Here is a 12,211-nt window from a genome sequence, read left to right as displayed (position 1 = left end):
TGTGCAAGCACCGGGTCATGTCTGACCCTTGGGGTGACGCCCTCTAGCGTTTTCTTGGCAGACCCAATATGGGGTGGTTTGCCAGTGCCTTCCCCAGTCATTACCCTTTACCCCCCAGCAAGCTGGGCACTCATTTTACCCACCTCGGAAGGATGGAAAGCTGAGTCAACCTTGAACCAGCTGCTGGGATTGAACTCCCAGCCTCATGGGCAGAGCTTCAGACTGCATGTCTGCTGCCTTACCACTCTGCGCCACAAGAGGCTCAAAAAACTGAAGAATACTGTACTGTAAAAGGACAGATGGATATTAACTTAATAGAGGGACTTTCTGTTTGGCACAAAGTATAATGTTACTCACTAATTATTATTATTTATTATTTACTTTGGGCTTTGTTGTCAAATTACTTCACAGTCTTTTTTTTCATCCATGCTGCAAAGATGGTAGGAGGGCCAGTTCGATATTATGAACCATATGTCAGGCTAGAACTTCATTATCCAACCCTCTGTCCTTCTCTCAATATATTTCCATGTATCTTACAAAACATTTCTTTAATACCAATCTGCTCACTACATTTTATTTAGACAGCACCTAAAATAACCAGTATTCTCTACCTATCTAAGATATCTGTCATTGTCTAGGCTTTCTCATAATTTCTACCACAGTCTATATAGCCAAAACTACGTGCCCTACAACAATTCCCCCCTTGTCCTTTACCAGTTAGTCTGTATGGAAAGATGTGGCATTTACTTACTTACTTACTTACTTACTTACTTACTTACTTACTTACTTACTTACTTACTTCATTTATACCTGGCCTTTCTCCCGAGTGGGAATACAAAGCAGCTTTCTCCTCCATTTTATCCTTATGTGAGGTAGGATAAGTTTAGAGTGTAACTGGCCCAAAGTAACCCACTGAGCTTCTATAACAGAATGGTATTTGAACTTGGGATTTCAATCTCCTAGATTTTAGCCAAACACTCTAACCATCATACAGGCTATCTAGTAGGTTGGACTAGATCCATGGATCTTCAACTAGTTTTAAATAACAAGCTTTTGTTCAATGATAGAATATCATCTCAGCCAGGGTCCTTGAAAAGTAGCATTATTTTTTTTTGAAAAGCAAATAAAATAAATCATAAGTCCATGTCCTAGGTTAGAAGGAAACCCAGGTTCAAAATCCAACATTTTACTCCTGGCCCATAGAAACTCTATTTCTTTTGCAGATAGGCAAGAGAGGAGATATAAAAATACAGTATTTGAAATATTCTCAGTTGAGAAGCTGATGTTAAGAAACTCACACTTCTGGTTCTAAAACCAATCCTTAGACTCTACACTTACAAGTCAAATCCTAAACAGAATTACCCTTCGAAGGCTATTGACATATAAAGGTTAACTCTACTTAGGACTGCACAATGTTTTCTTTGCCCTTTGCTTTATTTTTGTGTAGTATGGATATATTTATTTGCTTTACTGCTGTAATTACACATCTATCCTAGGCAGAAAGCTTATCAATTAATGCTTAAGACAAAACATTTAAATCTATACAAAAATATAACAATTAAATTCAATATAAAATCATAAAGCAGTCAACAAGATAGTATCTATTTGGTGCTTCTGGCATCCTACTCATTGATTGCTTCTTACATTCAGGAGGTGTAGTTGTGCCCATTAGATATTATGTCCTCATTGGCCCCAAGCAAATGCCTGATGGAAGAGCTTCGTCTTACAACCCCTGTGGAACTGAGCCTGGTTGAGGCCAAACATACCTTGCAAATTCAACAGCCTGTTGGAATTGGTGGAGCAGAGCTCCCTTTAGGGGTATAGTCAGATAGGTGGTCCCTCAGATATGCCAGGCTCAGACTGCAAATGATGATTATATTATCCTCATTTGTTATATTAATCAATAATAAGGCCATTCATGCTCTTCTTATGGGTAGTAGTAGGAGTAACAGTAGTAATAATAGTAATATTTTATTTATATCCCTCCCATATTGCTCAAGGTAGGTAACACTATCTATAACATACAGTTTAAAATCTTTAAAAGATTACAATTTTCCTGATATCCCAGCTAAAATTTCCCAAGATGGGGGTTTTCTAAGGAGCTCATCTTCTAACTTAGTCCTCCTCGAGTGATGAGGCCAGCCTTTATTGGTGGGTGTTATTTTAGGCCTTGACCATCAGCCTGGTGGAACAGTTCTGTCTTGCAGCCCCTGTGGAACTGATTTAGGTCTCGTGGAGCATTGATTTTTCTTGGGTGCACATTCCACTAGGCCAACATCACCTCTTTGGGCTGGGGACCCTGACCAGATGTTGGTCCATAGTTGTCTTGGAGGATTACAGGGGAGGAAACTGTCTCATAGATATACTGGCCACAGACCATTTAGGGTTTTAGAGATAAAACCAGCATCTAGAAGCTGATTAGGTCTCCAGTCTGGAGCCAATCCAGCTGAGTGAATACTGGTGTTATATGCGCTCTCCACTGAGTCCTTGTCAGGTCTCATAATGCTGCATTCTGAACCTGTTGAAATTTTCAGAGCAGTCTCAAGGGCAGCCTTGAGTAGAACAAGTTGCAGAAGTCTAATCTAGAGGTGACTGTCATATGGATCATTCTGGCTAGGTCCAGCTCTGAGAGATAAGGTGCCAGCTGCCTTGCCTAGTGCAGAGGGAAAAATGCCAAGCAGGCTGCCTTGATTATTTGGGCCTCCATTGATGAAGAGGAGTTCAAAATCATGCTAAGGCTTCTGATAATAGGCACCAGTATTAGTTGTAAATAGGCTTCCTTGGGAAGTGGTGGGTTCTCCATCTTTGGAAATTTTTAAACAGAATGGATAGCCATTTGATGGAGAGGCTGATTCTGTGAAGGCTTAAGGGGTGGCAGGTTACAGTGGATGAGCAATAGGGTTGTGTGTGTCCTGCATAGTGCAGGGGGTTGGACTAGATGACCCATGAGGTACCTTCCAACTTTATTATCCTATGATTCTATGATTCTAAATGCTGGGAGCTGTATCACCCATTTCTCTATGTGGTGGCCCAGTCAGAGGACCTCCATCTTGGCTAGATTCAACTTCAGCTAACTAAGCTTGAGCCAATCCGCCATGGCCCCCAGACACATGGACAGATTTTCCAGGGGCATCTGGCGGATTAACAGAAAGTTTGTTGTCATCCATATACTGGTAACAACCCAGCCAAAATTCCAGATCGCCTGGGCGAATGGTTTTCTTAGACATGACAAAAGATAAAAAGTTGTTAATTACTGGTACATATAGTAAAGATTGTACAACCAATATTTTATTCATATGTTATACAAAATTCAATTTTTTAAAATTATTTTAACATTTATTGTGTATTCTTCTTTCATTCACCTGAAAACTTAATTAAAAATTCCTTCAGCAATTCTTGAAAAGTTACATACAGCCACATTACACATGTCCTATCAAAAGACTTTTGAAGTGACAGCACTGTGCTTGTAATAAATAGTGATTGGTTTAGAGGGCTATAACTATAAAATAAGGCCCTAGGGGCTGAAAGGTTGTTGAGAATATGATATAATGGGATAAGCCGGTGGGAATGACACAGCATGTACATTAATCTAATGCCCATTTGCATTAGCTCAGATTTAAAAAGCACAGAAAGCAATGTTAGGCCTGGCATGGAAAGGGGCCATTTCCAGGTCCCTCACTGCCTTTTAGCAATGAGGCAAGGCAATCACTTTTGCAATGTGTTTTCTTTGGCAGCACTAGTGATGGCTGCTTGTCTTGTTATACCTTCCCAACACCTATCTAAATTATCCTAAAGCACATCTCTGAAGAACGTAGACAGGTGGTGCAGCCTTATAATTTATTATTCACAATGCTGCTATAGTATTTTACATTAATAGTAAAAAATAATATATATAATTTATTCTTAGTTTACATGCATCACCTTTTACTTATTAGATTATATTCCTTCTACATTTGTTTGAGCTGTCGTTATTACCAAAAACAGTAATCTACGGTATCTAAATATTCACATTGGTAGTACAGGGTATAAAGAATAATCACATTGCTGAGGGGACTAAAGAAAAGGACTGAAGCATCCCAACCACCAGCATCTATAGATGTGTGCTAGATACTTGCACTATATTCAGAAAACTTCAATCAGTTTTAGGAGTATGTCTACATAAGGACAGCTCTGCTGGCTCAGACTGGCGGTCCATTTAGTTCACCATTCTGCTTTGTACAGTGACCAACTAGTTGCACTGTAAGGACAAAGAACAGGACATATAGATCTCTTAGAATCCATATGTAGTGGTTTACTGTCTCTGGATGTGGCAGTAGTCACCATGGTGGTAGTCACTGGTGGATCTGGACCTATCCTTTATGAATCTGAAATGCATTAACTCTTTAAAGCTATTAACTCTAATGGACTCAAAGGAAAATGGTATAATTCCTTCATTGCTCTCCAGAGGCAGCTATATCTTCAGAGGCACATCCAGAGGCAGCTATATCTTCTACAATATCTTTTTTTGAGATATATGGACAAGAAAGAATATTTAGTTTGAATCTGCAACACCTTATGCCCACCATCACTTAACTTTATTTTCTATGTTATAAACATAGTGACTGGCTATGTTCAAGGGTGCTGATTGTCCTGGGGTCTAAACCCCTTTAATAGTGTTATGTTTTATATTTGGGTAGACTCAAGTTACTAAATCAGGACAATTGACTTTGTAGAAATAGCTCAGTAGCAAACTAGGAAGCTGAATAAGTAATTGCCATGACAGAGATAGATATGCAGATTTGAATTCTGTAATGACTTCCATGGTCTAAATATATACCTTGGTTGGTCTTTAAGGATGGCTGTGACTGCCAGTCCCCAAGTGGAATCCTGGGGACCTTCTGGTTTTCCAGTTTATCTGCAGATGACAAATTTCAATTCCCCTGGAGAAAATGGCTGCTTTGGAGGGTGGTCCATTGAGACTCCTCCCCACCCCAAATTCTGCCCACTCCCGGGTCCATTCCCAAAGTCTCCAGGTATTTCCCAACCCAGAGCTAGCGAACCTTACTGCCTGCCATGTCAAGGTGCAAACTAGGTCAAAAGTAAAGTAACACTAGGAAACATTATATTTTTGAATCAAGGAAACATTATATTTTGAATCAAGATAATACAATGGTAGCTGATTCTGAGAAGGATCTATGTGCTGCTGAGGTAGGTAATGCCTAGCTTTGTTTAGTCAGGTAGAAAATGAAAATAAACTAGTATTTACCCTAAAAATGTCCGTGCTACAAGGTGCTACTCGTTTTCACTACAAAAGATTATCATGGTTACTCTTCTGAATTTTCTTCAAGGAAAGATATTTCACAACCCCCCTAGGCTTCTTTAGCAGGTGGTATCTGAGCTCAAGAGTTCCAAAACTATTAAAACAAAGCTCTGTTTAATACAAGTGATGTTTTTTTAACATATGGAAAAAGAACATCTCTCCCTTGAAAAGGAATAAGGTTAAAAGCTTTTTAAAATTCTCTATTTAAAAAAGCAACAATCAAGATCTGAGGAGAAGCCAGGCAGGCAGATGTTATAGATTTTCCCCACTTGTTTGCTTAGGAGAATCTAGCACTGCATACAGTTCTACTATTTATCAATTAATCTGGAATACAGACTCAAAGAAGGTCAACCAGTATTAAAAATTCAACCATTAAAATTTCATCAAAGTCTTTCATCATTTTAACTCATAAACCTTTGAACACCTGCATACATGTAAGATCTCTAGTCATAGTTAACTAAAGAATCTATAGTTACTACAGTATTAACACTGGTTCTGACATGAACTGCATGGAAATGCTTGCTGGTTAATTTTTTTAAGGCAGTAAAACCCAGCAAAACTACTCTATTTTGCTAGCTTGTCAGAAGGAAACACATACTGAGTGAACTTCTAACTGATTAGATTAGGCCCTTTGTATCAGTCCATTGGAGGAGGGGTAATTATTTTTGCCCACATGCCATAAATATCATTTTCCTTACAAGGAAATAACTTGGGAAATATCTGTAAACAAAACTATTATCTGATATTATCTAGAGTGGCAGAAATCGCAAACTGAAGTTCTTTAATCCTGCCCAAGAAAAAGTAGTGGTTTCAGAAGCTTTCCTTTAATGTGTGAAGAAAGCTGCCTAGCATATAGGCTAGAAGTTAAAATGGGAACCTTCAAGTTCAAGGTAAGAACTCTGCTGCTTAACTAATGCACTGCTCATAGCTGTCATCATTAATTTATGTTAGCCTCTGTAAACATCAAGAGTATAATAGGCCAATTTCACAACTAAATATAGATGCACATTTTGCCCTTATATAAATGGCAGATTGCTGCTGTAGATCATCACTGCAGCAACACGTCAGTAAAGATGCACTGTTTGATGGTCTGATGCTCACACAATATATAAAACCAGTTGTAATGGTTGTTTGGAAGCAAAGTGTAACACAGCAGCAAAATTTCATTTGTTCCACAAACTCAGGATATATTAAGCTTGGCTGACAAAGACTGTTTGATGTGCTAAATCAGTTTGACCTTCATTTTTGCTTTATATTTCTCATTTAACACAGAAAATGACCATTTTTTTTTGTTCTGGGATAGAAAATATAGAACTGAATGCTACTGAAATGTTCCCATAGCTTTACAGAGAAAAAGAAAATGTATATACATACACATACACAAAAACACAGACAGCAATGAAATTCTGCAATCTCTTGAGATTATATGACTGACAATCTGGGTATCATTGTGCCATTGGACTCTACATTTGATCTGGGTAGCAATCACATGGGTGTTCCAAGCAAACACTGGAGTCTCCCTGGCCAAAAAAGACTAAGGCGATTGTTTAGGGATTGTATCCTGAGCTTTTTAAGCACTACTTTGCAACCTTCAGACCAAATGTCAATTAGGTGAATTTGAACAGCTAGTGCCTTAACTTACCAAGGAACCAAATTCTACAAGGATTTCTATCTCAACATCTATCTGAGAGCTTTATAATAGTACAGAAAGTGCTTTTTTAACCTAGCAAAAACATCTAGTTCACTTTAGAGCAACTTGTACATTTTACACCTAAAATTTCTATTTACAAAATCAACTAATCACTTCACAATTGAACTTCTCAGAACAAAAAGTTATCAATTAAAGTGGTTGAAACTCCTGCAAATTATCATTTAAGAATGAAGTAATTGCTTTCATCAGGGCAGAAAAGCCCGCCAGAACAGAAATGTCACTTTAGATTAGTGTTCTCACTCCTGAAGCAATGGATGACACAGCTGATATAAGACTAAATGCCAAGACCAATCAATTGCTTTTGTCGCTCTGTTCTGAGCTGCTGTAAAAGGGGCCATTTTCTAGGATCTACTCTTCATTATAGTAAATGCTATCTCCTTGGTAACATAATTCCATTTCTCATAAATTCTGTCTGAGAGCATTGTCCTAACAATGGATGTTTGTGGAAAAGAATGCTGTTGGTTTAACGCAACGAATTAAGTGTGAACGGCTGTCAAAGTACTACAGTTTATTTCTTCTTAAACATAAATTGAAGCCTTCTCCATTAAAAAGAATACTCGTGGAAATGAGCATTCTGAACAAGTGTAATATATTGTATTTGAAGGTGTTGTATAACTGATTTAGAGTTTAGATTCCTTTTATATACATTTGCTTTGTGTCTGTTGAACATCCTAGTCTTTAACAGAGATTTGTCAGTGTAAAAATAGAGTAGATAAACACTTCACTTACTTTACCAGCAGTGTGGTTTACAAATGTGAAATTACTGCAGAAACACAGTCGCATTAACATATGACATGCTATTTGTTAGCAAGCTCATAAGAGCTTTCTTTGAACTGAGTTCTGACTGAAAAATATCTGTATTGTAATTTGAACTGTGCATCTCCCTAAAATACCAAGAATCTGAGTTATGGCCTCTAATTAAAATGATATCCAAGAAGCTAATTTGGTGGAACAGGAACAATTTCCTATGTGACTCTTTTCATGACTGAAATTTACAAACAAATTCACATTGCAAATTCCACTTCAGAGTAAGACTAAAATATATTCATTCAGAAGAGGAGGATATTTTTCATTTCTCTGAAAATGAACATCAACAGAACGGTTGTTATCAAAACTTTTTTGTTTGTGGAATAGATCCCATGTGGATGTCAAAATACATGTAAATGACTTTTCATGTAGATTTGCCCCATCCTCCATGTCAAAGACATTGGTCATGAGTGACATGTGGCTTATCAGTTGATTTACATGGAAAGTCTGTTACCTATTACAGTGTCCACTATTGTGTTCCCAGCCATAGAAATTGTTTTTAGCAACAAACCATCTACTAGTTATTATTCATGGGCACTGCTTTTCTGACCTAGCCTCAAGACTCATGTTAAGTTTTTAAATGCATTTCAAATCAATTCATAATGCAGCATTTATTACAGTATAATGTGACTTTCTACTTTCAGAACATTTTAAATTATAGAAATGAACTTAAGGTGAATACACATATTTTGTTTACATACGGACTCATTCTGGTTCATCTCTGTAACCTGAAATACCACAGAGTGATATGTGTCATACAATGACCTGAGAACATATGAATGCCCTCAAAGAACAAAGTGTAAAAGGGACTCTGCATCTAATCTCCTACTACACAAAATATGTAAGAAACATGTATTTAAAATTGCAAAGCTTTATATATTTTCCACAAGTCATTTTTAAATAGGGGTCACTCCAAACTTTGTGTTTAAAACCATGTAAAGCCAGAGCTACATATTGACCCTGACTAGAACCTGTAACCTGAGAGCTATGTGCTTGAGAAGTGTACAGAAACCCTATTAATCACCTTGCATACTGCACAATAAGCAAGGGAATGCTGCAGCACAATAAAAATGGACACACTTAACTCTCTATTTGAAAACTTGCTAATTCAAAGATCAACCATGAGTGTTGCATTGAGTTCAGGCATGTACAGGGTGAGGTAAGATACTGATAAAGTCATCACAGTCAATGAGATTCAGTAACTGACTGAAAGTGATACTACCATGCTACAATCATGGTAATTATCAATATGCACGATTTCATACTCATATGTTACGATTGCTGCCTATGAAAGTAGAATGGAATATGCATCTGAAGTATGCATCTGAGCAGAGCATCATGAAATAAGTCATTCCTGAAGCTTAATGTCCAGTTCATCACAAAAATATTCCCAGCCAAAGAACTAACATCCTTTATTATTCTAAGTATCTTTAGATACTGGAAGTAAATGAATAATTTTCAATACTATATAATTCTTTTAAAAGCATAATTGGATCTTAAAATGCTGTAGGTTTCTTTAAAATGTGCTTTTGGAAGTGTCAAGAGATCTTGCAAATCTATGGAAGACACTCTATCTTGTTGTAAATCAAAATGTTTTAAATGTTTATCAACCAATGGGATTGCTCCTACCCGTAGAAAAGCACTCAAGTGTAAACAGAAGTGTTGATTAAAATCCATGAAGAGTCATTGGTGATTTAAATCATCTTGATTTAAATCAATCCACCATGCCACAGACCCTTTAGGGATGACTTTGATTAGTAAGCATTGCTTTTATGTGGAAATGTTAAAAGAAAAACTGGAGATACACCAACATAAGGCTGAACTTGCCAACAAGGTTCTTAGCAATTAAAAAAATTTAAATGATGCATGTTTACAGATTTGCAAGTTTTATTGAAATTCTGGGCATAATAAAATTGAAAGTGTATAATTTCCTTCCACTTCTGAGGAAATATTTTTTCAATGAACAGTTTATTAAAAGTTTAGATATTATTAAACAACATACTGTTTAGAGATTCAAAATGTTGGCTTCATATGACTAAAGACTAGATTCTCTATATTAATTTTGTCCATGGAGAGAATGAGCCTAATTTAGGAAGTCTTAAATTTAATTGGTTGTACTATCACACATTGCTTTAACAAATGGTGGGCTTGCCCCCCCCTCTGGCCCCATGGAATTCAAACTACCATTTCACCCTTTGGAAGAGACATTAATGGCATTAATGCCATGGCTTATCCCCCCCCCCCCGCCATCATTTCCTTTTATAAAAAAGAGGCACAAGGCAGAGTCAATGGTTGCAGGACAACATGTAGCTTTAAAAAGTGCTACTCCCTCTCCCTTGCAGCCTTTTGTCCATACTCTCAGCCCACCTGCCCTCCTATGGAATAGCATAGGATTAACTGGTCATTATTATATTGAAGAAAACTTTTCCACCTACTTTTCTATATCCTAGAAGGCCAAGTTATAAACTGATTAGAAAAAAAAACCAAAAAGAGGGAAGGGGGTACTAGAACTGGAACAGAAAAAATCCAACCAGTAACAGGACAGACAAAGGTTGAATGTCTGTATTGTTGTTAAAATTATATTACTTTTATTGTGCACAATTAAAAAAACAACAACTATAAAAATTAAAAACATATCTCCAGCCCATAGGCTATTGCAAACCAGTATGCTATGCAGTAAGTGAACCAATAGATTAATGTGCTTTGGCCCTTGCAGGGCCTTGTTCAAATGTCTGGTTTTAACACACACCAGTTATTAACACATATAAAATATGTACAACAGCCAATAAATTTGTTAAACATTTATCAGGTAATGTCGACCCATCTCTTCCAAAATAGCAAATGATGGGCCTGGAGGGGGTAGGAAGGGGAGGCTCCCTGGGTGGGCATGTACATAGCTATGCTTCCCAATCATATTCTGCATGATCACACAATTTATGGGGTTTCTTGAAACCTGAAGAATGTTTCAGGGGGTTCTTAACTGTAAAAAAGTCAAAAAAGCCTGATGTAACCCAACACATAATCTAGTCACCTATTCACTTAATCCAGTCAGCTATTCACTTACCACGGTGTTTATTGCTTAATTTCTACTAGAGCACAAGCCTGCTTGGTAGTCCAAATTACTCATATTTTATAGAATGCGAAACATTTCCAAAAATACTGTTCCTTGTCATTTCACATGTTCTAGAAGAGAGTCCAATCAGTGGAAATGAGTTTCAATCCTTGTATAAAATTAAGATTGCACTCAATTTCTTCTAATCAAGAAACATGTCACACTTTCAGAATTATGCCCTTTGAAATGATGCCTAGAACACTTTTCAAGGCGGGGTTCCGCATACCTACAGGTGGAAGCGAATGTGGCAATCCTTAGGCTCAGCACTGATAGAGCAACTCAGCACTGATAGAGCAACTAGATTCATTGTATTAGCTTTTGACTACCAACATTTGCACTTCAAGTAAGTGACATCGATGGAGAGTTGAAATACGATTGATGACAAAATTTGCTGGAAGCATTTGATTGTTTATTAATATATGATGAATTTTTGAAAAGTAGTATAAAATAGTTTTCAACCCACTCACTTATGACAAAGTTGTTTTCATCTCTGCCTCACACTAAGTGCTGCCACTGACTTAAGCACATGGCATCCATTGTTCCAGGTGGGCAAGAGCCAGTAAGCCCAGAAAACAGCAGTTCCTTCACACATGTGCCTGAGCAAACTGTGCACTCACGGAGAGTGGCGCCCGGCCTGGCAGCACATGATTGGGAGGGGTGCTCAGTGAACATTAAAGGGGGCCAGGCTGCATCTTTGCCACAGACGCTTGTGTTTTTTCCCGTGCTGCTCACAAGTTACAGCTTGCCTCTCTCTAGTGGTTGCCACTCCCAGATTGGACTCTACCCTGCCTGAGGAGCATCCAGGTCCATTGAGGGGCTCATCAGTAAGTGTGCAGGTCTGCTTGTGGGAGTTTTGGATACTTGGTGTAGTAGTTAGGAGTGTGGACTTCTAATCTGGCAAGCTGGGTATGATTCAGTGCTCCAAAACAGAGGGTGGTATTAGATCTTCAGGGGGATCTGTGATGGGTACCTGTTGACTCCCAATAACTCTCTGTTGCTTTCTCTGTTTCCTTCTCCAGTCCACCTTTCCACTTTGATCCTGTTATTGTCAAAATATCCCGACAGGCCTGCTGCCTCCGACCTTAGGTTTGGTTTTTCTCAGCGTTTTCAGATCCTCTTTACAGGACCTCACATGGCTACAGTTTGCTACAATTTGAAGTCTGCTGTGGCCATGCCTGGGGTGATCAAGGAAAAACTACAGGAGATAGATGAGGGATAGGTTTTGATTTTCAGGTCTTGTTGGGGCACGTGAACTTTGCCTGCAAGGCAGTTGTGCCTGGCT

At 38.0% G+C, this 12,211-nt stretch overlaps 1 protein-coding gene across 13 annotated transcripts in view; it reads right to left on the bottom strand.

Moving 5' to 3' along the window:
- NPAS3 (neuronal PAS domain protein 3) overlaps nt 1-12,211 on the bottom strand; it is an 885,376-nt gene that overhangs the window by 618,851 nt on the left and 254,314 nt on the right. The gene's annotated exons all lie outside the window — the stretch shown is intronic.

This window comes from Paroedura picta, chromosome 2 (assembly GCF_049243985.1).
Source record: "Paroedura picta isolate Pp20150507F chromosome 2, Ppicta_v3.0, whole genome shotgun sequence".
NCBI lineage: Eukaryota > Metazoa > Chordata > Lepidosauria > Squamata > Gekkonidae > Paroedura > Paroedura picta.
The sequence above is the reverse complement of the archived record's forward strand: the minus strand, read 5'-3'. Positions and strand labels throughout refer to the sequence as shown.